Here is a 27,079-nt window from a genome sequence, read left to right as displayed (position 1 = left end):
TCAAATTATTTTTTAAAAATTCAAAACTCTCGTTGAAATAGGTCTTTATGAGAAAATTATTCATCCAACTGAACAAAAGCATTATCAAATAATTTTTTTTGTATTTGTATCCCAGAATATTTCTCCATAAGTTTAAATCATCTTCAAACAATTGTATTACCATTTGTACATCGCAATAGAAAAAACTTCTTATTGAAAAATATTTCTTTTTTGAAATCAATTAAGCCGTCAAGAGCCTCAAAAACAAAGCAATTAAATCTTTTCTTATTTTCTTTCCTTATTTGCTTTTAAGTTTCATAAATTGCATTTCAAAATCTTTTAATCTAAACGAAATTTTGAAATAAGAATTGCAATATCAATTTTGTTCTTCCTTAACTTCTAAAATAATCTTCATATTTCAAATTCCTATACTAGCAGCATATTAATTTAGTGAAAATTAACTGTTCTCTTAAAAGGAAATGCTGTATACGTTTAAATCATGAATCTAAAATCAAAAAATCATATACATATGTATGTATGCGGAAATAAAGTTCAATTAAATTATGTATTGAGTTCCTGATACTGAAAAAAATTTTTCAAAAATGGATTGAATTTTTTTTTTTCGATTTAATCGATTGAATTTCAATTGATTATATTATGCAAAAGTAACCACATTCAATACCATTAAATTCCTCTGGCTTCAGATTTTTTCCTTTGGTTTAACAAAATTTCAAATTCCAAAAAAGAAAATTGTCAATTTTAAAACTTTAGACCAGTAAATCTCAAAATTTGATTTTAAATTGTGACATGTTAAAATATATGCCACATATAATGCTTGTAGGTAACTTGAAAATCGCTGAATTAATTCGACTTTTTAATAAAAAATCAAACATACAGAACATTTTCATGCCTTAGCATGGTCTAGTAAGAAAATAAAAATAAGAAGTAATTTTTGTTTTTGAACAAAAATGGCCTATTTTGAATTTCATAAAATATGATAGTTATTACAATAGTAAAACTAAAACAATTTTATAAGAGTTCAAGGGGTAACTTCAGTAGATATTACTAATTTGTTTCCAATAAATATTGGCGAAATAAAAATTATATTTTTGTTGGATTTGATTAGATGAAAACGCTTCTTTATTTTTTAATATTTGATAAATAATATTGGGTGTTCAAATTAAGATACCGAAAAATACCGATTGAGAAACACGCTTACAAAAACTGCATTGCATAATCAAAGAAATGTTTCTATTGTACAAAAAAAAAATATAAACATGCAATTGCACCACATTCATGAAGAAGAATAAAAAATTTTATATGAAAAGAAGAATAAACTAATAAAGAACGTTCTATACATTTTGTATTTTTAGGAGGAGAAACTCTTTTATTGGATTTATTTTCCAAGTAAAATAAACTTCAATGGAAAATAAAATATAATGAAAATAAACAATTTAGATTCTTCTCGATTTTCTAATCCTTTCATGAAATTCCTATTTTTATTTAAAAACACATTGTATAGGGTAGAAAAAAAGGAGGAAATTCAAGGAAAGAAATTTATTTCTCCTCTATTTTTGAAAAGAAACTTCCCATTAGCTTCCTTACAAAACGATTTTCTTATAATTTTCTATAGATGTTTCAAGAATTTGACACTTTCTGTAAATTACAATGTCTATTTAAAATAAAAATTATAAAGTCTTATTGTTATATTCCAATGTAAACCAAAGAAAGACCAAAAAAATTCCAAAAATATTCCATAAAAGGATAAGAGACCGGGATATTTGTTCCAATTATACATGTTTATCATATATTCATAGTTCCAGTTTCCAATGCAATGCTGATTATGTGGACAATCTATTTTTTTCTTGCTCAAATTAAGAAAGCAAAGGACTTTATTCATACAACATAGTCAAATAAGATTTCTATTGGGTTCCAGCATATTTTCAATATTCCAGGATATATTCATATGGTTAACGAAAAACCCAAAGCAAATCTTATTTAAGATTTGGATAGATTGTATATTAGAGGTTTTCGCTTATATCCAGGATCAACAAACTAATAAAATTAGTGCACATATAAAAGTTTCAAACCTCGTTTGAAAACGTACGTTTTTGCAATTTTTTAACAAATTTTGTATGCTACTTTTCACATTCTCCCCAATTTACTTTATGAATACCAAATGCGAGGCTTATTACTATTCCAATAAGCATGTTTTTTATAAATTTAAATATTCACATTTCGCAAATTTTTTAAAAATTTTATCCTTCTATCTCTTCTAATAAACCTCTTAAAATTAACTGTTACAAAATTTTTAATTTCTAAATTTCACAATAGACTTAAATTTCACAATAATATTTTTTTTATTTTAATAACCTGTACACGATGTTTGAAACTGAAGAAAAAATAATCTTCCCATTCATTTTTTAAAATATTAAATTTTAATATTTAAAACAAAAAAAATTTCTATACCCAATTTTTTTGTTCTTTTATATAAAAAAAAAACTTTTCGTTAGTGTTTTAAAGAAAACTTAAATTACAATCAAGACCCCTTAAATGCCAAAAACGAAGAAAAGTAAGAAAGAGTATATGCAAAAATATGTAGAAAACGACATTAAAATATTGAAAATGTAAAATTGAAATTGAAATTTTTCGCGCTTCACTGATTTTGGAATCCTTCCACAAAAAAAAAAAATTATAACGAAAATGCAAGCACACTCACACCAACTTTCATAATCCAATTCGGTTAAATATTTTTTGGAAATTTCTTATGTAATTTAAGTATATTTTAAAGCTCGCAGACGTAAAAACAGACGTAGAAAAAAGGACAAATCAATGTTGGTTAACTTAAAGTTTTTTTTTTCATGTAAAAAATAGAAGCAAACCATGCTTAATTGAAAAATAATAAAATTTCACTGCCTCAAATTTTGACTAGTCAAACAGTTTATTTTAGCTACTACATCAAAATTTAAATCATGTAATTACTAAATGAACATATATTCGAAAAATTCCGAAAAGAAATCTACATTTAGAGCAAAGAAAAGGTTTGATACCAAAAAGTCTAAATAGTTTTCTATAGCATAAAGACATTTTTTAAACAAATTTCAAAACACCAATATTGAGTATTTAAGCTAAACCAAGAGTTTCTTGCTAAAATTCCATTAGAAAAATAATGCTTTAATTAAGTAGTCGTTCACTCAATAAAAAAAGTAGCAAATTAAAATAAAAATGTTAACGCTTTTGAGTGTTTAGAACATGAAAAACCTACTTTGAATTTGCACTCAGCTCAGGAAAAAATTACACTGTAAGAAATTCAAAGAGCCAGTTTTAATTACTAGTTGAATCAAGGGAATGCACCTATTTTATTTGACACAATCTACTTTACTTAATGGTGATGAGGTTCCTACAAAATTTCTTACACCTTTTAAATTAAAATCTTGAAATTTTATATACAAAAACATCTTTACCATTAACTAATTTTAACCTATCTCCACCCCCTGAAGGTTGTAGCGTCTCAGAGCGCTAAAAATTACTTTTTTGTGTTTTTATTATTAGTTGAGCTTACGAGTAGCATAGTTGAGCATAACCTACCCATTAAAGCAGTGATTATGGCACCGGTCCTTTAAACTATTAAATTCTCCATAATACCCGATATTAAAAGAAAATAATCAGGTACTCATATAACCTTAAATAATTAATTTTTTATACAAAGCAAAAAACCACGGTAGGCTAGTCACCTACCGAGCTAAAATATCTATGGTTTCCTGTAATAGCCCTACGCTCCTTCTACGAATGAAAAGAGGAAAAAATAAAGTTGGGTTAAACCAATGGTTTGTATTGTAGCGCTTTTCCCTTAAGCAAGTGAAAATACTGCTTTTAAATACAGTATATGTATACGTAGCACGCTATTAAGATTATTTTCATTCATATACGAAACTATTTCTAGAATTGCATATATTTAGGATGAACGATTTATGCAGTCTTTGAAATAAGGCAAAAATTAATTTGAAGAGGGTGATTAATTTGAACATGATGCTCGATTTTAAGGGTTAATTGCGTGAGTTAAGAAAAATAATTGTACTTTTTAATGTCATGAAATTTGCCGTTAGTTTCTTGCGCTTATAAAAATTTAAAATAAAAAACCTTGCCGTGTCCGAAATATAAGGTTTCAAAAATTCAAATTTTACAAATTTCAAAAGGCGATAACTTGAGAGGGGGTGGAGATGGAAAAAACTTCTAACAAAATAAACTATTTATTAGTGTCTAACAGCTGTTAACATTTTAGGCTCTTACAAAGGGAGTCTAGTAGAAAAACGACATTAAAAATTTTGAAAAAACGGATTTTAGATACCGGAAAACTTGAACTGCCATTTTGTTTTTTTAAAGTTTAACTATAGTATGTCGCGATAGCAGAAGCAAATCACTGCCTTTTTGCGTTTACAAAATTTGAAAATGCTTATGGTTTCACTGGAACAAATTGTATAAAAATGGCATTTTTAGGGTTTGGCGGGGAGGTATAACTTCTAGACTGGGGGAGATATGTAAAAATTTCCTTTTACGGAAATAAGTTTCTAGTAAAGATCTATGTACATATTATTAAATTTCGGCTTTCTATTTGCAAGGGTGTAGAAGTTTTGTAAACATGTCCACGGACGGATTAACGAACGGACGGACAAAGTGAAACTAATAAGCACTTTTTTTCAAAAATATTTTGGAAAAATGCAAAAAATTTATTTTTGTTTTTCTAGACTGTAACATGTTGGGAGCGTTTACTGGAGGTGAAAAAAAAAATCAAATTTACTAATAAATAGATTTTTTAGTAAATTTAAATTTTTTCCACCTCTATCTCCTCCGTATTTGTAAAATTTAAACTCTCGGCACCTTATATTTCCGAAAGTGCTGGAGCGAAAAAAGAGAAAAATATCCAAGCATTTTTTGTTTGTTCAGGTCTCTTATAATATTCAGCTCTCCTAAAGAATTCCCCTATAAAACGTTTAAGTGTAGATCAAATATTCACATATACCCTAAAAAAACAAGTGCAGCCTTCGCTTTCTGTTCTGTATAACATAAATATCAACTCAACAGTTTTAAAATTCGTTTCTCCTATTCAATTATCCTATACAGACGTACTTTATTTGTTTAATAAAAATTAGACAATATTTTATGATCATGATTTAACAATTTGACTTCTAAAAAGTCGATTTTTTTCAATCTTTAATTATTGCCATCTAAAATTTTTTACTGTCTATATAAAATACATACATACTACCAAATAATAATCTTAATAGGCTATATGTGATATTCAAAATAATATGTTTATTGCTATTCCCAAATCTAATTACAGCTCAATAAATCTATTTTTTTGTTGTTCGTTCCTTATTTTATTGTTTTTGTTTCATCTTTAACTTTTCTAAGTTTTCTTTTAACAAAAACAAAATTAGAAAGGGAGGAAAACTCAATAAACAATTCGCATTCAATTAGTTCTAAATTTACAAGAGCGCGAGATACGTACATATTTCCTCTTTTCGTTGTTATCGAAATTTCCTCCCTATTCTTGTATTGTTTTCTTTTTTCTCTATGTTATTCTAACATCGTTTTTAGCACTTTTCCAAAAATTTTTTGAAAAAAAGTGCTTATTAGTTTTACTCTGAACTGTTGCAACTAATTGTTGCAATGAAACCATAAGCATTTTGCAAATTTTGCAAACCTCCTATCGTTGCATACTACAGTAAAACTAAAATCCGCTTTTTCCAAATTTTTGATGTCGTTTTTTTTCTAGACCCCAGGTTGTAGAAGCCTGAAATTTTAGCAGCCTTTAGATACTAATAAATAGTTTATTTCGTTAGAAGAAAATTTTTTTCCATCTCCACTCCCTCTCAACTTATCGACTCTTGAAATTTGCAGAATTTGAATTTTTGATACTTTAAATTTCCGAAACCTCAAGCTTTTTCAAATTTCTATAAACGTAAAAAGCTAACGGTAAATTCCATAACATTAAAAAATATAATTAGTTTTCTTAACTTACGGAATTAACCCCTAAAATCGAGCATTATGTTAAGCCCTCTTTAAATTAATTTTTGCTTGGATAAATGAAGCAAAAAGACTGCATAAATCGTTCATCCTAAATATATGCAATGAAAATATTTTTAATACTGTGGTAGATATACATACATACTGTATTTAAAAGCAGTATTTTCACTAATTGTTGAAGGTAAAAGTGCTACAATACAAACCATTGGTTTGACCCAACTTTATTATTATCGAATTTCATTTTGTTCATCATTTTATATTACAGTAACATTTTGTCCGATCATTTTAAGTTCATCCTTTATGAAATGCCCGCAACGATAATAAACTACGGAATATGCTATTACTCCACAATATTTTCGTACCTAATTGGAATCGAGAATAAAGAATAAAAGAAGTGTTCCAATGTTGAGTTCTTCAGTATGTATGCGTATAATGTAAATGTAATACAAAAGTTTCAGTTTTGGTTTTAATTCCATTCTAAAATTATAAAACGTACAAGATCATCCTGATGATCTTAAAACATATTCAACAGCTTTCATTAAAATTGCATGACGTTTCAAACTTTCCCCAATTTTTTTTATTTTTCAAAATTTTTTTATCCAATAATTATGGGTGAATTTAAAGTGCAGATGAATACACACAGATATCCCAATTCAATTCATTCAAACCATTTATTTCTAATTTCAATAGATAAAGATTCTTTTGTACAATTATAACCGATAATGCAAAAATGTTATACATTCGTATATACAAAACAATACTCATTCCAGTCCTACTACTACACGAACTTGAAACTCTTGGAAATCATTAACATTAAAAGACGTAAAGTTTATGATTTTGTTTTAATAAAGTATTCTCGTTCAATATCGTACTTTTCTTGCTGAGGAACCTTTTAAACATTGCTGTATTTAACAACTATTTATCTACATATTATATATCTCTGTGTAAAGTAATTTCGAAAAAATAATAAAGAAAAAGTCACAAGAGCTTTAGCAACATTTGAAATTTAATATTTTTTTATTCGGCAAGGATACGAAAGAGCGCGGTAAATGTATATTAGTAAATATAATGGGAAATAATATTGCCAATAATTTTAATATATCAAAAAACACACCCTCATAATATATTACCGTTTATCTGGAAATTAAAAGATATATTGTGCACTTACATATTTACATATGTACATACCTATATATACATACATTTATAAACAATACCAATATTTCTTTTGAATCTCAGTTCAAGGCTAAATACAACATGAAAACGAATAAAATATTTCCAATACAAGTTCAAAATTCAAAAATTTCCGAAAAAATATATTTTTGAAATTCAAAATAATTTTAGTAATTCGAAGCATCCTTATATCAAAGAAGTCCAGGGTATTGGACATAACGGTCTTCAATGAAAAAAATAAAGGACTATGATATTCATAATTACAATAAATAATAATATAAATTACCAATAAAATTGAGTTGAGATGGGCTCTTTTAGGTTTCTCTTTAGGATTTATATGCATATGCAAAATAATTTCTATTTTGTGATTTATTATATTTGTGTCCTAAATTCTATTGGGAATATAACACATTTACAATTTATTATAATATCTTTGCAAATAGCCAAAACGTATTTTATTTTACTATATTTTGTAGACTATATTAACTTTCGTATGGAGCTGATAACCACCTACATATCATGCATCCATTCGTTCAACGGCACAATATTCAAAAACAAAAATATTAAAAAGAAAAAAATAAACACTACTGAACTTTTACAAATTATTTCTTTTTGACCGCGGACGGGTGCAATTGTAATTAGAACTTCGAACTTAGTTTTGGAACAAATCCGTTTTGGATACCTGTTCGATTATCCTTATTAAAAAAGTATTAATTTTGAAATTTTGTAAAAGTTTGTCTAATTATATCCTGTTTCTTATATACTGGAAGTTTTAATGGAATAGGTGTACTGATTCGTATAGCTACCACACATTTCAAAAAGCTAACTTTAAATATTTGAAAAATAAAGTCACCTGCATGGAAATTATACAGATAGCTGCAGTTATATACATAGCTTAAATATATTTTAGGCATTTTAATGGAGGAAAGATTTAGATAACGGCCATACAATCCTAAAAGCTAATTTTACATTTCAAAAAGTAATTTTGTAAAAAGAGTAACACGATCTAAGGTGTTATTTAGTCGATGATCGCCTAAAATGTTTTATTTGTTTTTATCATTTTTACTGTGAAACATTTTCCTATTTCAAAATTGAAATTAAAAAATATTTTACTAAACATCGAAAATTATTAAAGTGAGGATTAGATATTTACGACTTACGTACATATCTAGTACGTAAATAACAAAGTAACAGAAGCTGAGATAAAAAGACTACTGAAACATTAAAAGATTTTATATTTTTGCAAAACAACAATTTTTTGTGTACATATATCTGTAATTTCAATATAATTTGAAAAATAGTCTTAAAAAAATAAAAATTTATTTGAGAACTTGCAGCGTAAAAAATAATGTGTTGCATTCACATTTAATCATTCAATTGAAGAAAACTTCAACCCTTGCATTTCACGTCACAATTTAAAAGTTTTTATTCTAACTTTTTTGAATTTACGATTTTTCTCTTTTTATGACAATATAAAAAATACAAAATATTTCGTAATTTTAAATATCGTTTCAAAAATTTTTGTTATTTTGTAATAACTTGTAATTTTTTAAGGAATGACGCAGAATTATTTTGATTGTTTCGAATTTTTATATCACTTTCAACTTTATTTTAAATTTTAATAAAGACTTGTTGAACTTAGGGGGAAAACTAAAATGATTTGATACGTACAATTTTAAGTATCAAAGCAAAAAATAAATTTTGTGAAAAGGGTGTCAAAACAATGTCTGTAGAAAATGCAGAGACATTGTTTTCGCAACACGATTTGTAAATAAAGCGAAACATATGCAAATTAAGTTACGAAAAAAAAGTAATTAAGCATCAAAAATTCAACTCAAATAAAAAAAAATTTTGACCAGTTAAACAAAATATCAAAGGGAAATAACTTGTAGAAAATAATGTTAAGAAAATATTAATAAGCTACATGTTGTATTACCGACAATAACAATTACATAAAAAATAGTAAAAATTGTTTCCCCTATTGAGCATTCTCAATAGGTTTTCATTTCAAAGCTAAAGATTGAAAAAACTCAAATGAAAATGCCTTAACGATTAAACAAAGACCTCTTGCTGTGTTAGTGCTATATTGTTTGTAATTTAATTTTCTTTTGTTTTTGCTACAACGCCTTTGTACTCCCCATAGTTAAACAAATATTGGAAGGTACTATGATGTTACACAAGTGCTGTACTTCTTAGTACTAATTTGTAAATCTAAATTTTTTAAATACAAACTTTTTAAACACAATTTCATACACAATAATGTTCGTACCTACGAAATATGCATATTTCATACATTTGATACAAATTCCAAATTACACGTACTAATTAATAAAAAAAATCTGATGTGCTCAGCACATAATCGACCGCAATGTATATTGTCTAGCTAAGTGAAAATGTTGCAGAGTATTATAAAAATGTCTGTTAAATACTTCTTTCAAACTTTTAGGGCATTAGTAAGCTTTTAGCAAACCTAGAAAAATTTAATTTTGGCTCTTAGTAGAGTTTCGTTTTGTGCTATCCGAATTCCCTGAAATGCTCGCCAGTTAGTTTCGGTACCAACCAGAACTCAAATATCAAATTTCAAGAAATTCCATCAATTCGTTCCGTAGATATTGTGAAAAATGTAAAATCGGCCCGCAGATCTGTTTTCGAGCCCTTATCTTTCCAAAAAATTTATATGTTCATTGTTTCAAAACGAAGAATTTAAATATTAAATACCAATGAAATCCGTCGATTATTTCTCTTTATATACGCAAAAATGTGTATTTGGCCCGTAGTAAACGTCCAGTTGCTGATGACTGATTTTTAAAGTTAGGAGGTTTTGCGGACAGCCGAGCGAAGTTTATATATGTAATTTTGAAGTAAATCTCAAGTAAATCGGTTGAATATTTTCCTCAAAATGGTCACAAATACAGGCTCGCTAAAAAGTGCAGTTCCCGAGGCCTGATATATCCCAAAAGTTGATCAATCCGTACCATGGTCAAAATAAACTTACATATAAAATTTCAGCAAAATCGGATCAGCCGAACTTGAGATACACGCGTGCACACACAGACCGACAGACCGACAGACGGACAGACCGACAGACCGACAGACCGACAGACCGACAGCAATAACTCGAACCTGTGAAATCATTCTATAGAAACTTCACGGATATGTCTGACTATAATTGGACATCCGACTGCCAAGTTTCATGAATCTGACTTTATAATTTTTCCAAATATTTAAAATTAGCTTTTGGAGTTTTATGGCAAGTACCTGAAGCTGTCAAGCAATTCCATCAAAACTTCACAAATATATCTGACCTATAATTGGACACACGACTGCCAAGTCTCATGAATTTGACTTTATTATTTTTCCAAATATTTAAAATAAGCTTTCAGACTTGTATGGGAGCTACTCAAACCTGTCAAGCAATTCCACCAGAACTTCAGAAATATATCTGATCTATAACTCGGCACACAACTGCTAAGTTTCATGAATCTCACTTTATTATTTTTCCAAATATTTAAAATTAGCTTCTGGAGTTGTATCGCAGGTAGCCGAACCTGTCAAGCAATTCCACTAAAACTTCAGAAATATATTTGACTTATAATTGGACACATGAATGCCAATTTTCATGAATCTGACTTTATTATTTTCCCGAATATAAAAAATTTGCTGTTGTCGGCAGCCACCCGAACTGGTGCAGCTATCCCATTATCATTTTTAGAACATGTGTAGAATATAATTGGACATATGTATACAAAATTTTATATTTATAGTTTTATTAGTTTTTGAAATATTTAAAATAAACTTTTTGAGTTGTATGGCAGCTACCCGAACCCGTTGTCAATTAGTCCAATAACAATAGTGCTCGTCCTTGGCACAAAAGAAAAAATTTGTAAAAGTTTTGTGTCGATTGCATTATTCGTTTTTGAGTTATCGTGCGATCGGGCGGACGGACGGACGGACGGACATGTCTAAATCGACGCAGAATTTCACGCTGAGCAAGAATATATATATATGTCCATATCGCAGATGACTCCTTCAAGTAGTTACAAACTCCATACCAAAGTTAATATACCCTTCACGACGTGCAGGGTATAAAAAAACGAGAAAAAATAGAGTTGACGGTTCAACTCTGTGATACCCGTACAAATTTGTTATCTTATGTGAGAATAATTACAGTACTGTGTTTTCAATATTTGCCAAGATATGGCCAAACTTTTATTGAAGGTGTATGGTTGCTACCACAAATCGGCCCTACTTATTTATCTACTTGTACGAATTTTCAATAACACAGCTTTTATAGTTTCTAAGATATAGTCAAATAAATTTTGAAGTGGTATGGCAGACCAGCTACCTGAAACCAGTACCCCGATCATATCAAATTTAAATATGGTTCTTGCATTTACTTTACTTAATCATTTGTGAAAATTTCGTGAACTTAACTCGATTAGTTTATGAGTTATCGTTGGGACGGACGGACAGACGTTCGATGATTGATCGTGAGTTCGATGGTGATCGAAAACATACACTTGAATCTATATCTCAGACCATTATTTCTTAGCGTTACAAACGGTAAGGCAAATTTTGTATAACCTTCGAACATACGCTTATACGGACATAAAAAAAATAATTTAGTACAATGATATTAACACATTGTTGACCGGCCATTTTACTGAAAATTTATCTCATGTCACCGTCTATTATTTCGTAATTGGAAGTGAAACAATAAAAATAAACTTTAATAAATTTTATTTATTTTTCAATTTTTAATATTTTGCTGGTCTAATATCAGAGTCGCTCGATTCTGATACAGTATCATTTTCACAGTTACCACAATTTGATTCATAATCACTCGGACAATCAGATAAAGCATCCGCTTTTGATTGCAATTCATTGAAAGATTCTTCATTACGTTCCGTTAACGTTTTTTTTTAATTTTTTAAATTATTTAATATTTTTTACAACAAAATTTTTGACGGGTCTTATAAGTGAGAGAAACAGTTTGTGTTATACTGATCAACAATTGCACTGTATCGGTTACCAACAGAGAAAACAACAGCGATGCGAAAAAAAACGCACCACGAGTTTACTCGTGGCCGGTCAACAACGTTCGGCAATAAAAACACGAGTTAACTCGTGACCGGTCAACAAAGTGTTAAAATGTTGAAGATAGTTGAAAAATCAACACGTTTTGAATAAATTGAAGTTAGTAATTACTTAAAAAGTAATTCATTCATGAATTAAATTTTTAAGTAAGCATTGAATTAAAGTTCTTTCAAAAAAGTAGTAAACCAAAATAGGTTAAAAGAATATATTTAGCGTTTTTTCTTGCAAATATTTAAATTTACAAAAATTTAATTTTTTCAATTTAAAAACCCTGACCTGAAATCAAATTTAAGGGCAGAAAACGTACATCTTTTACTCATATGTAAATTTAATATTAAATTTTAAATTAAACCTCGATACATATACATACATACATATGTAAGTGAACATAAAAAGAGTTGAAATAAATTTAAAAAACTAAAATCTTGGTGCTATTTTAGGAATTTGCAATACATACATACCAAATATAATAATACGTACATACCAAATTTAACTTTATTTCCCCTTTACTTGGAATGTATTTATGTACACATAGGTGGCTAAAATTCTGTAATGGAGGTTATATTAAATGGTTGGGGAACCATAAGTTGCCATTAAGTCAATTTGTTTTTCTTCAAAATATTTTCAATTTTGGAATGATTATTTATGGTTCTGTTTATGTTTTTGATATATGTAAGTATGTATAAAGAAAATTTTATTTTTTCATTTTTTAGCACAAGAAACAAGGTGGTTAATACCCAAAAATCAATAGAGTTATTTTCAAAAGAATATGCCGATTCCAATCACAAACACAAATATTTTTCAATTATTTATTTTCTATTTTTACAATTTATTACCACAGGATTCTAAAGCATTCATAAGAAATTTAGTTCTTGTTTTTATGTCCTATATACTTATAAATCTTGATCAAAATAATATTGAGCTTGATATTATCAAAAGAAATGAATTACTTTAAAAAAAATCTTTTTTTTTGTACTTTTGAAGTAAATAATAAAAAAGGTAAAAAATATATGTCAACGAGAAAAAATAGAGTTGACCGTGTCATCTTTGTGATACCCGTACGAATTTGCGATCCTATGTGCGAATAAATGTGTCATAGCTGTCTATGGGACAGATTATAACTTTAAGTGACCCTATTATCATATTAATTTATGCAAAATTTCAGTACTGTGAAAGAAATTTCAGTAATTTTCAATATTTTCTAAGATATGGCCAAACAACAATTAAAATTATGCGGCAACTACCGCAAGGAATTAAAAAATTTCAACGACTTTTATAACACATAACAGTTCTAATAATACACTTGTTTTCACGAAATTTCAATATTATAATTCCAATAATTTCTTAGATAATGCTAAATAACTTTTGCAGTTGAATGGCAGCTACCAAAAGGAGCAAAGCAATTTCAACGACTTTTATCAAACACTTTGACCCTACTAATATATTTATTTGTGAAAAATTTTACCACAACTTTTATAGTTTCTAAGATACAGTGAAATAACTTTTGAAGATGTATGGCAGCCACACGAACCAGTACCACGATCATAACCAATTTAAGGAGGGTTCAGGCATTTACCATAGGAAATCATTTGCGAAAACCCCGTGAACTTAGCTCAATTAATTTGTGAGTTATCGTTGGAACGGACAGACGAACAGACAGACAGAGCTAAATTGACTCAGAATTCGACGCTGATCAAAAACATACACTTGAGTCTATATCTCAGATCATTCTTTCTTAGCGTTACAAATGGTAAGGCAAATTTAGTATACCCTTCGAACACACGCTCGTATGGGTATAATAAATGATTTAATGTGGTTATAATATTGGGTTAGCAAACCCTTAAATATTAAGATCGAACTCAAGAGATTCAATTTTAATATTATAAGATATAAAAATGTTAAGGTCAAATCTCTTAGTTTTTAGATTTTTCATATATTCGTAGGTACGTAGAATTTCACGAAAAAAAAAAGTCCTCGAAAATTCGTGATAATTTTATTGATTGAATAGAATTATCACGAATTTTCGAGGAATTGCTTTCTGCTACAGCTTACAGAATAATAAAAAATTTTGTATACATTATAACAAAGGAGTTTAATGATCCTTATGTCTTAAAATCACTCTACACATGCCTGGTCCGTCCTCATCTTGTATATGCTTCGCAAATATGGTCACCCTATTACGATATACATATTAAGAGGATTGAGTCTAATCAAAAAAAATTTTTGAGGTTCACATTCATTGACCTACCCACACTGGGTAAAAGACGTGACGTCGCGGATTTGTTATTCATTTTTCAGCTTACGAAAACTGACCTTATCTCCCCGACATTTTAAATAAAATTGTGATTAATTCCAACCTTAGGTCTCGATCCCTGGATTCATGGTTCCTTTTCATAGGACCAAGTATGGGAAACATGAACCTGTCTACAGAATGCTGCGTTTATGCAACACACAGACTTGACTTTTCACTGAAGAAAGACACGATGAAAAAGCTTCTACTTACTTATACGAGTAGTTAATTATAACCCTTTGCTTTATTTTAACAAATTCTTGTTTTAGCTTTTCATTGTTTATATTCATATATTTAATGGAATATTACTAAGTTTTATTTTATATAATTTTTAAATTTAATTTTTAAGTCAAAAATTTGTCTAAAAAAGATGTACCTGTATACCTATGCAGTCTTTAATTTTAAGTTATGTAAAATGTTTGAGCTAAACATAAATAAATAAATAAATAAATAAATAAATATAACAATTACCACTAAATGATAACTCATACTGTAATTACAATAATTCGCATAATATTTCGTAATGTCTTTAAATACCGTATTTCATTATCATCTTTTTACATTCATTAATTCATACCTAACTTAAATTTTTTTGAGAAAAACCGATAATCTCATGAAACATTGTGGTTTTCATGAAACAAATTTTAAAGCCTTATGAAGTACAAACAAATTATATTGTTATAACAAAATTTATAGATTTTGTGATAAAACAGTCGATCATATTTTAACAATAACACAATCATTTGATCAGCTGCTCCACATCTCAAAAAGAGTAATAACGTTACTTTTAAAATCATCCTATGTCTGAATTATTCTATGGAAACGCTTTACAATTCCGTCTAACCATACAACTTAAAAGCTAATTTTAAATATTTGAGAAAATAGTAAACCTATATCTGGTTGACCTTATTCAAAAAGCAAATTATGCTAATGCTTTGGAATTTGTGAGAAAATGTCGACAGTAACCAGACGCTTCAAAAATTTGGTTCAATTAATTAAGAATTTTTACAAATGCAATTTCCATTAAATTATATTCCTAATGCTTTGAATATTCTGGTCAACCACACAAATCTTACATCAATTACCATTTTTATAATCGAGTTATTATGTGATGTGAGTAGAATTTAGTCGGTTAATGTCGACTAAAACTTGTTTCTCAAATAATTGTTATATATATGTATCTTTTGATTTAAAGTTTTGAATATTTTAAAATCTTTATTAAAATATTAAACCTATAAGTGTTTTAGATGTATTTACTTATTTTTGTAGTCTATAGTATTTTGATTTCTTTGTCTGTTTTACCTAAATACTCTTCGGGGTATGATTAAAATATTTTTTTATAATTAAAAATTCTTCAAATATAAACCCTTTATTATAGCATGTTTTTACGAATTTCTATAGGAATTATTTTATATGGAATAAAATTTTCATCAATTAATTATTATGAAAAGATATCTGGTGTTTGGAAACTGTTAAATATTATCGATATAATTCATTAGATTAGTTTAGCCCTGGATATAATTTAAGTATTATATAAACTCTCCACGTATTATAAAATTTCATAAGTAATGAAAAAATTTATTTGAATTGTTATTGAACAATAATATCGTTAAAATTCCAATACCCTTATATGATCTCCTTCTATAATATCCTTTTTCAAAAATAAAACTTCTGTATCATTGCAAAAACAAACAGAAAAAGCAGCAAAAAAATTAGATTAGTCAGAAGAAAAAAAACATATGATTCATCTATACGTACATATACAGAGTGCCTCATGCACGAATGAATAACCGGAAATTGATTTCAGGTTCTATGAACTATAAAGCATAAAGCGTTGAAAATTTAATTTTTCATTAGTCTTAACAAATTTTTCTTTTGTTTGTGAAGTAAATTGAAAAACACAAAACCATAAAACGGGAATCCTTTATTATAAACTCAAAATATTAGTTAAATTTTAGAATATATGTAAAAAATACATGATTCACAAATATTCTAAAAATCAATTGTCATAGCTGGATTTATTATCCAAAAATAAACTTTCAATTGGTATTTAACAAAAAATCTAAAAACCATAAGAAAACTCGATTGATTTCAAAATTTCTTCAATTTTCTTCCCATCGAACGAAATTTAAATGTCAAAATCATAATATTTTAAGACCAGAGCAAAAAATGTTTTTACAAAAAAAATAACATTAAAACGAACAGAAAATAATTAAATTTTCGAAAATTTTCTTTTATCTTTAACAAAAACCAAAAATACAACAGAAAAAAATAATGAAAAAGATTTCAAAATCTTTAGAAATTACAAAAAAAAAACATTGTAAAAAGCCCACATCAATGTCTAATAATTTTTTTTTTTCGAAACGATTAAAGAATGTTTAATGCTATGTTAATGCGAGAAAAAAAGATATAACACTAAAAATATATCATACAAAAAAAAACCATTCTTCACAAAAAAAAAAAAAACGAAAAAAAGGACATCCAGCTTCAAAAATCCGAAAAAAGAACGAAAACATAAGAGAAATAATAATAAATTTCTCTTTGAAAAATACTTTGAATTAAAAAAAAGTACCAAACGAAAGATAAAATTTTTGAAAAATTTATAGCGACAGAATAGATAAAGTATGAATAGAGAAAGAGAGAGGGTGCTACAGCGATTTATTCTAAATAAAATGAATTATTAAGGTCCAAGGAGTCGAAATGAAATATGAAATATTATTAAAAAGAAAATAAAAAAGGAAATTCACTAGAAACACGAAAATATTAACGGTATGGATTTTACATTGAAAATAAAATTTATTATTTTTAACCGATTCATTGCATCCCTCCTCCACTTCTCTTTCCAAAATAATATTTCTCATATCGCTCTTAAATTGATATTCACGAGTAAAACGAACAAAAAAAACCAATCAAATTAAACCAATTAATGAAATTTCATATCTGTTTTATTTTCCTTTAATTTTTTTGTGATTCAAAAAATTAAAATCAATATTGAAATCGATTTATAAAAATACCAAGGTTCTGTGTGTGGCCTAACAAATTCTAATTTCATATAAAGTGACAACAGGAAAAGTTTGGCGTGTCAACTATTTTGCTATTAATACAACTCAGGTTAAGCCCGGGAAAAGTCAATTGATTTATCCAAGCACCGGACTAAGTTTAATTAATTTTTAAACTATGACTGGGATAAACGAATGGAAAAACATAACTAAATAGACTCCGAATTTGACGTTGAGAAAGAATATGTGATCATATTAACATTTTAAACTACGGGATTCTTAATCATTTCAAATTGCAGCACTTTTAAATTTAAATCAGTGCGAAATGAGTTTTGCAATAAGTGTAAAATACATAGTAGAGCTCTTCAGCAAAATTTCATCTCCGGTTAAGAAAAACGATTGTTTTCAGTAGTGTTTTCAGAAACATAAAGGAACTGTAAGTTAATATAATCCTCCTACAAACATTTTCGTTCGAAGTTTGAGTATAAAAAAAATTATGTATTTTACTTATGAATTTTTTCCATTTTTTGCGTCCGAGGACGGATTTTATGGTAAGATGTTTTCAATTAGTAGCTCCTGTCTGTTAGTATCTAAAGGAAAATAGCCCCTGTGCTTGCAAATTGCTGCTCTGTCTTTATAAAATAGAAAAGTCTTAGTCGAATTTGACTGTTTTCAATAATAAGATAAATACAAATTTTTAATTCGTAAATTGAGAAAAGCATAAGATGTAAAGAACAAAGTGTTAATTGAGAAAAGCATTAAAAATTATAGTTTTGCCCGTAATTTAAACTTCACACTTAATTGGCTTTAAAATAGAATTTTGTTTTTTCGCCAGGGTATACAAAAGATTAATCTCCAATCATATTTTCGTTTTCCATTAATTTTTTAATAGTCAAAAAAGTGATTTTCCGAAAGGTTTGATAATACTAACTGAATATACGTTGGGAGATTAATTTCTATATTTTTATCCGAAACTGGAGATCATAAGTAGAAGATATAACGTTCTTTTCGAAAAAACTTCTTCCTCAGTCTGTATTATTTATGATTATAAGTAAGTATAACTATAGTTTGGGTAATTTTATTGAAAGCTTTCATGTAATATTAGTTAATATCCAAAATTTGTTGAATAAAATCGGGAGAACATATAACACACATGAAATTTTCTGTTCTTCAACCTTTTTTTTTAATTCTAATAATCAAATACGTACAATATAACCTTTTCATTTCTTTACTTTAAAGTTTTAGTTTTGTTTAAATAATTCAAAAACAGCTAAAGGCAAATATTTACTAAAATATTTTGCTTTCGAATACGTTTTGACATCCTGAAGAAAAAAGGAAACAGCACACTTTAAAAAAAAATTCTTTTAAATTTTCAACATCTTCTTTTTGCGGGTCACTGCTGACACAAAAACGGCAAAAAAAAAAAAAAAACTTTTTATTATTTGTTATGGGTTGTAAAATTGGTTATGGCACCAAAAAAATTACATTTCCAACTATGGTATACCTATATGCATATGGAAAATAAAATTTGATTTAGCGAAGAAAATCAAAGGATGCAGAGAAATGAGTGCTCTGGACAAGAACAGTAAAACAAAACCATAAAAAATTAAATTGAAAAAAAAATATTTTCAAACCCGTAGGTAAAAAAAAAAAATGCGGCTACTTTACATGGAAAAATAATTTCGAGCAATGCAAAACCATTTGTTATTATAAGTCCAAAATTCGAGAGTTATTTGAATATTTAAAGTGAAAAGTTCATGTTATACAATAGATTTTAACAAATTTTCAGAAAAACCCATAAAACATCAATTTGAAATACTTTTCATTGGTACATCTGAACAAAGAAAAAAAAATCTGATATGGTCAGCACATAACCGACCGCATTGTGTATTGTCTAGTTAAATGAAAGTGTTACAGAATATTATAAAAATGTCTGTTAAATACTTCTTTCCAATTTTTAGGACATTAGTAAGCTTATAGTTAACATACCTAGAAAAATGTAAATTTGGCTCTTAGTATAGTTTCGTTTTGTGCTACCCGAATTCCCTAAAATGCTCGCCAGTTAGTTTCGGTAACAACCAGAGCTTAAATATCAAATTTCAAGAAATTCCATCAATTTGTTCTGTGGATATGGTGAAAAATGTAAAATCGGCCCGCAAATCAGTTCTCGAGCCCTGATCTTTCCAAAAAAGTTACATGTTCATTGTTTTAATACGGGGAATTCATATATTAAATTTCAATGAAATCGGTTGATTATTTCTCTTTATATAGACAAAAATGTATATTTGGCCCGTAGTAAACGCCCAGTTACTGATGCCTGATTTCTTCTAAAAGTTAGGAATTTTTGCGTATGATCGAGCAAAGCTTATATATGAAATTTCAAGTAAATCGGTTGAATACTTTCCTCAAAATGGTGAAAAATGTAAAATCGGCCCGCAAATCCGTTTTCGAGCCCTGATCTTTCCAAAAAATTTATATGTTCATTGTTTTAATACGAGGAGTTCATATATTAAATTTCAATGAAATCGGTTGATTATTTCTCTTTATATACACAAAAATGTATTTGGCCCGTAGTAAACGTCTAGTTGCCGATGCCTGATTTCTTCCAAAACATACGAATTCTTGCGGACGGTCGAGCTGAGCTCATATATAAAATTTCAAGTAAATCGGTTGAATATTTTCTTCAAAATGTTCAAAAATGTAAAACAGGCCCGCTAAAAAGTGCAGTTCCCGAGGCCTGATATATACCAAAAGTTGGTCGATCCGTGCCATGGTGGAAACAAACTTACATATAAAATTTCATCAAAATCGGTTCAGCTGAACTTGAGATACACGCGTGCACACACAGACTGACAGACCGACAGACCGACAGGTTGCTAAAAATAGTTTATTTACACTTCCCTACTATGGAGAAGTACGTTCCCACCGAAAACTCGATATGCAAAATTTGTTGCCATCACATAACCTACCTATTGTTTACACAATACGGTCGGTAAAAATGAATTTAAATTTTATGTGGAATGTGCACAAGAAAATAAAATGAAAATTTATTTGAAGCATTTCAGCCAAACAGTACTTCATTTGGATTGCTTTTGAAAAAGAAACTACGTACTAAAATCAAAACCGAACAATACTTTATAAAATATGTTGCTGCGTTCTGGACCGAAACAGCTAATTTACTCAGTTTGTTTTAAAATTTATAGAGACTTTTGGGATATTTTAAAGAATCTCCAAAATATATCCTCCATTAAAATCGAAGTATTTGAAATCATTTAGAACGCAAACTGTAACACCTCATTCACACCAATTCATGAAATTCTCTAATGAACAAATAAACTAAGAACCTAAATTTAAATAAATTACGAATACGACTTTAAATTTTTTCACCATTATTCATATTTTCGGACGTATATTATACGAGTAGTTTTCCTACATTTGAAACAAAAATCCTACGACAAACTTGAAAAAAGGATCTTTGTATTTATTCTACAAAATAAATGTGGTTATAGTTCGAGACAATTATTGTTTGAAAGTGTATATAGCACATAAATAAATCACTTCAGGACACTAATTTTACATTTTGACATATTTTTAATAAAAACTTGATTATAGAAAAACGTAAGAACATAAAAATAGAATTAATAGTTTGCAATAGAACTTATAGGGACATGATACAATAATATGTGCACTGTTTAAGAAAATTGTAATGCATCCGAGTTTATAGTTAATAACATTAATTAAAAATTGTCAGACAGAAGAACGGGCTCAGAGAAACTCACGGAAAAAATTATTTTAATTCAAATTTTTATTACTGTCCCAGAGTTAGTTTCCGGTAGGTTACCTAATCCACTGTTTCCAGTGTTATAATATAATCCAAGATACAAATTAAATCAAATTGTAGGCCTAAAATAAAATTTCATTTCCACAAATTCTACTTTGACTTTTTTCATAATGCAAAAGTCATAGTTTTCAGTAAAATTTATGAATGACTTATCCATTAAATTTGAAAGTTAGGTAAGCTTCGATTTCTGCCAAATTATATGAAAAATTAAACTCAAAAAGCTAAAGCTTAAAATTCATTTAGAATCTAATACTCGTACATCCAAATTATAAAAAATGAGTATCTATTTTTTTATTAGTTGGAATACAAGAAGTATTTTAACTAATATTTACTTTCTAGGGCAGGGAATTAAACAATCCACAAGTAAAATACATAAGATTTGGACAAGTAAAAATCTGATGTGGTCAGCACATAACCGACCGCATTGTGTATTGTCTAGTTAAATGAAAGTGTTACAGAATATTATAAAAATGTCTGTTAAATATTTCTTTCCAATTTTTAGGACATTAGTAAGCTTCTAGTTAACATACTCAGAAAAATGTAAATTTGGAATTTCGCTTTGTGCTACTCGAATTCCCTCAAATACTCGCCAGTTAGTTCCGGTAACAACCAGAACTCAAATATCAAATTTCAAGAAATTCCATCAATTTGTTCTTTGGATATGGGGAAAAATGTAAAATCGGCCCGCAGATCAGTTTTCGAGCCCTGATCTTTCCAAAAAATTTACAGGTTCATTGTTTTAATACGAGGAATTCAAATATTAAATTTTATGAAATCGGTTGATTATTTTTCTTTATATACACAAAAATGTATATTTGGCCCGTAGTAAAACGTCCAGTTACTGATGCCTGATTTGTTCCAAAAGCTAGGAATTTTCACGGACGGTCGAGTAAAGCTCATATATAAAATTTCAAGTAAATTGGTTGAATATTTTCTTCAAAATGGTGAAAAATGTAAAATCGGCCCGCAAATCAGTTTTCGAGCCCTGATCTTTCCAAAAAATTTATATGTTCATTGTTTCAATACGAGGAATTCATATATTAAATTTCAATGAAATCGGTTGATTATTTCTCTTTATATACACAAAAATGTATATTTGGCCCGTAGTAAACGTCAAGTTGCCGATGCCTGATTTTTCCAAAAAATTTATATGTATATTGTTTTAATACGAAGAATTCATATATTAAATTTCAATGAAATCGGTTGATTATTTCTCTTTATATACACAAAAATGTATATTTGGCCCGCAGTAAACGTCTAGTTGCCGATGCCTGATTTCTTCCAAAACATACGAATTCTTGCGGACGGTCGAGCTGAGCTTATATATAAAATTTCAAGTAAATCAGTTGAATATTTTCTTCAAAATGTTCAAAAATGCAAAACGGGCCCGCTAAAAAGTGCAGTTCCCGAGGCCTGATATATACCAAAAGTTGATCAATCCGTGCCATGGTGGAAATAAACTTACATATAAAATTTCATCAAAATCGGTTCAGCCGAACTTGAGATACACGCGTCCACACACAAACCGACAGACCGACAGACCGACAGGTTGCTAAAATTAGTTTATTTACACTTCCCTACTATGGAGAAGTACGTTTCCACCGAAAACTCGATATGCAAAATTTGTTGCCATCACATAACCTACCTATTGTTTACACAATACGGTCGGTAAAAATATATAAAAAATTTCTTTAACAAGCAAAATCGCTACTATACGCAAAACTGTTTTCCGATCATCAATTCCTGAAATGTACTCGTATTTTCAAATTAATTTTTGCAAGTCTAAAGGCTTCAGTTGTTTCAATTTTAATATAAATAAAATATATTGTCACATTTTTAATAAAATTACAGCATTTATTTATTGTACGCATTGTTGCATAGAACGACACAACCATGTTCCACCATAATTTTGAAATTGCATAGACGACTATGTCGTAATAACTACATGTACAACACTTTTACTTGATATAAGTGCTTATTGGTTATTCAGGCATTTACATTTTAATTAAAATATAACATTAATATTTTATTCCAATTAAATTCAAATTGTTAATTGTTTTTAGTTGACAGATTTATGTTAAGCTATTGAGAATGTATAAAAATATAAATATTAAAAAATCGTGCTGTCAAATTCAAAACCTTGTACGGACATACTACATAATAACGGATGTTGTCAAATAGAAATGTTCCACAAAATGAATTTGTCGCTTTGTTACAGTTATACTATTTTTCATTGAATTATGTTAAATAAAGTGTAATTTAAAATTAATTATTTTCAATTATATTTGTTTCCATAAACTAATAAATTACTGAAATTCAATTTGAAAACTCAAACACATAAGAACATGATTAACAGCAAGAAATGATTAAAATTTTGCTCAGAACTTTCCACAAAAAAAAAAAATTGAAAATGGTGGCTTAAATTTGCACCGATTGTAAAAGTTTGAAATGTTAGCTGCTTTTGGAACCTAAGAAATAGTTAATTTTATTTCAAGAAACATTTTTTTTATACTTCCACCCTCTCCCAAATATCTTCTCAACATTCCTAAAATTTCAATTTTCGGCTCCTTACATTTCCGAAAATGCAAGCTTTTTCAATAAAAACAAAAAGCTTTTCATGATCGTTTCAATAAAAGTAAAATTTCAGTAAAAGCTAAAAGCTGACGGTAAATGTCATGTCATCAAAAAGTATAATTATTTTTCTTAACCCACTTAAAAATCGGATTGAACCATTGTGTCAACGCTTCCTTAATTTTTTTTAACCTAAATGTATGCAATTTTTATTCTAAATCTATATATTTTTGCATATCAATCAAATTAATAGAGAATTTTCAAGAAAAATTGCTAATTTACAAGCCACTGTTTATTTTTGAATTATTTATAAAAAATTTCACTTAAAAGCCGCAATCATTTGCGTTTTTCAACAAGTTGAAATATTAAATTCACATAAAATTTTTATCTATGTGCAGTTTGAATATGTTGCTAAACAAAACTACCTCAATTTTACAGTTTTTTATTTGTAAAAATTTTCTAAAGTTTAAGCTTTGAACGATTATTTATTGGAATTTAATCTTAACATTTTGAAAAACCAAATTGATTAGCCAAAGGAATTGGCAAAATTTTCACTAAGGAAATGACATCAATCAAACGTCTTGTGGGGAATTTAGTGAAATCTTAAGTAAAAATTTAGCTCATTATTAACTAGATTAAATAGTTAATAATGAGCTAGTTCCCAAACTCTTAGTTCCCAAGCTTTGCGTATACCTATAAGGTATCATAGATTCAATTCAGATAGATATCCTAAAATTTAAGTTTTTCTGGATTCATTCTTTCTTTGAATATTATATTCCTATAAATTTTACATTTCTATAGTGATATTCAAATTATACAACACACAACTACGAGTATTAAAAATGTTCACATTAGCAGTCATACAAAATAAAATGTAATATTTTGTATGACTGTACGATTGAGTATTTACTTTACAGACAATAAAAATGTGGCAGACAAAAATTTTTATAAAAATTTTTATTTAAAATCATAATTTTGACGTAGTTCACATATTATTTTATAAGATTTATAGCTGTATGGCATATGTACTATGTACGTGCAAAAAATCTTTTTCATACTTGTGCAATTAAAATTTAAAGTGCTTTTATTGCATCAAACGTATATGAGCTATAATAAAACTTTTATACTCCTATATAACTTGTTTATGTGTCGCAGAAGTGGTACGTATTTACATTTACAGTAAGTTAGTTTTATATAATGGAACCTTAATGTATATATTGCTATTTTGTACTTATGAAATTATTGCGTTACTGAACTTGTTTTCATTCCAGCCGTTGTTTTATCAAAATTGCTTTAAAAATGGAAAAGAATATACATTTTTGGAAATACCAAATTTATGAAGCACCAAAATTAAATTTAATTTTTTTAAACATTAAAAAATTTTTAAATGTTTACGGCGCTATAAGGCATTTCAGTTTCGCTATTTTTCAAATAAAAATTTGATAAATCAATTAATAATAAAAATATCTAAGTAATTCTCTAATTTTTAAATTACAATAAAACGAGCGTATATTTTTGAGATATTCAAAAAATAAATCATAAAGATTTTAACGTAACCAAGGTAATATTAGAAAGAAACAAAAAGCAATTAAATTTTATGTAAATGCCAATTAAACTGCAGACTGATTATAGTCTCCAAAAAATTAAAATATGTAGCTATTTATAATTTCATTGAAATACTTACGAGAAAAATTTTTAATTGCAAAACGATAACAAAAAAATCTTTAAATAATTTCGAATAATAATGTACAAAAATTTCTTCAGATGCTTCAGAAATTCTGACACACAAATATTAAGTCCTTTACTATTTAAATAAAATTTACAAAATTTAAAATCACTTTAAATTAAGTAAATCTTAAAATACTTAAAGGAAGTAAAATTTTTAATATCAAAGATAAGGTCTTTAATAAGTTAAAGTTTGAAATGGCAAACAAAATGTTTCATATTTGTAATCATTTGGGGTCGCTGATTCCGTTATAAAATAAATTAATTTTAAATTTAGAACATTTTTGGTTTTTGTTAATAGAATTAGTTTTTACAAAATAACATCGACCACAAAAACTTTTAAATAAAAACTTTTTATAAAACAAGAGACGATGCAAATCCCTTAAATTGATTTATTTTAAAAAATTTTTAGTACAATAATATCCTTATTAATTTTGCTCGTCTACTCCATTTCATTTCATATTTACAAAAATTTGGAAAACTAAAACTATATAAATTATTTATTCTTTGAAAATATAGCCCTTCGAAGTCGTATAAATTCAAACTTTTTGAAAAGCTACTATATCAAAACAAGAGGCAATTTTGTAAATGCAAAAAGTTCAGCAATTACTCATTTTAACCAAAAAAAGAAGACTACAAAGAAATTTCAGAATTTCAAAGTAACTCTAAAAACTTGCTGTTACCTAATGTTACTCGTATCGATAAATAATTTATTTATCGCACTTTTATTAAATTAAGAGTATGCTTTAATGTATTAAATTTCTGTTTCTCCAAACTCAACTTTCGTATTAGCAAATTATTTGAAATTTATCGCTAAGTGTTTCGAAAATTTACACAATATTTTGTTTGGCAAAATAAAACTTTTTCAAAAATAATTTTCATTTTTGAAGCCTAAATAGAATAGCCATTCGGAAATAAATTCAAATTTTAAATTATCAAAATCAAAATGTGCTAGTTCAGAAACGATTTTTACAACTGCTATCTACATTAATTCCATTATCAGAATTGTTGAGTTTTTCTTTCTTCCATTTGCAATCTTTTTAATATTGTCAGTGTCTAAATAAAAATTTTTGTGAGTGGTTTGACCAGAGTTTATTTATCAACTTTTTTTAGACTGACCTTCTAATGAACTTCGTAAAACAATTCTGTTTTGCAGAAATATTCAAATTTATATAGATACACATAAGTAAATATTCAAATTTATATAGATACACATAAGTAGTGTTTGCGTACTGACAGTTCATGTTAAAATTGACTTACCATACACTTTAGAAAAAAATTTACAACTTTATTAAATAAAAAAATTAAATTTAGAAAAATTTTATAAGTAAATAAATTCTATTTGCATAATTTTAATTTCTTATAACCTCATAAGTT

General features: G+C 27.6%; 1 protein-coding gene across 1 annotated transcript in view; it reads right to left on the bottom strand.

The window, feature by feature from the left end:
• LOC129611022 (uncharacterized) overlaps positions 1-27,079 on the bottom strand; it is a 149,391-nt gene that overhangs the window by 97,201 nt on the left and 25,111 nt on the right. The window lies entirely within an intron of this gene.

This window comes from Condylostylus longicornis, unplaced genomic scaffold (genome assembly GCF_029603195.1).
Source record: "Condylostylus longicornis isolate FDR11 unplaced genomic scaffold, ASM2960319v2 ptg000048l, whole genome shotgun sequence".
Lineage (NCBI taxonomy): Eukaryota > Metazoa > Arthropoda > Insecta > Diptera > Dolichopodidae > Condylostylus > Condylostylus longicornis.
Note: the sequence above shows the minus strand (reverse complement) of the source record. Positions and strands in the feature narration are given on the sequence as shown.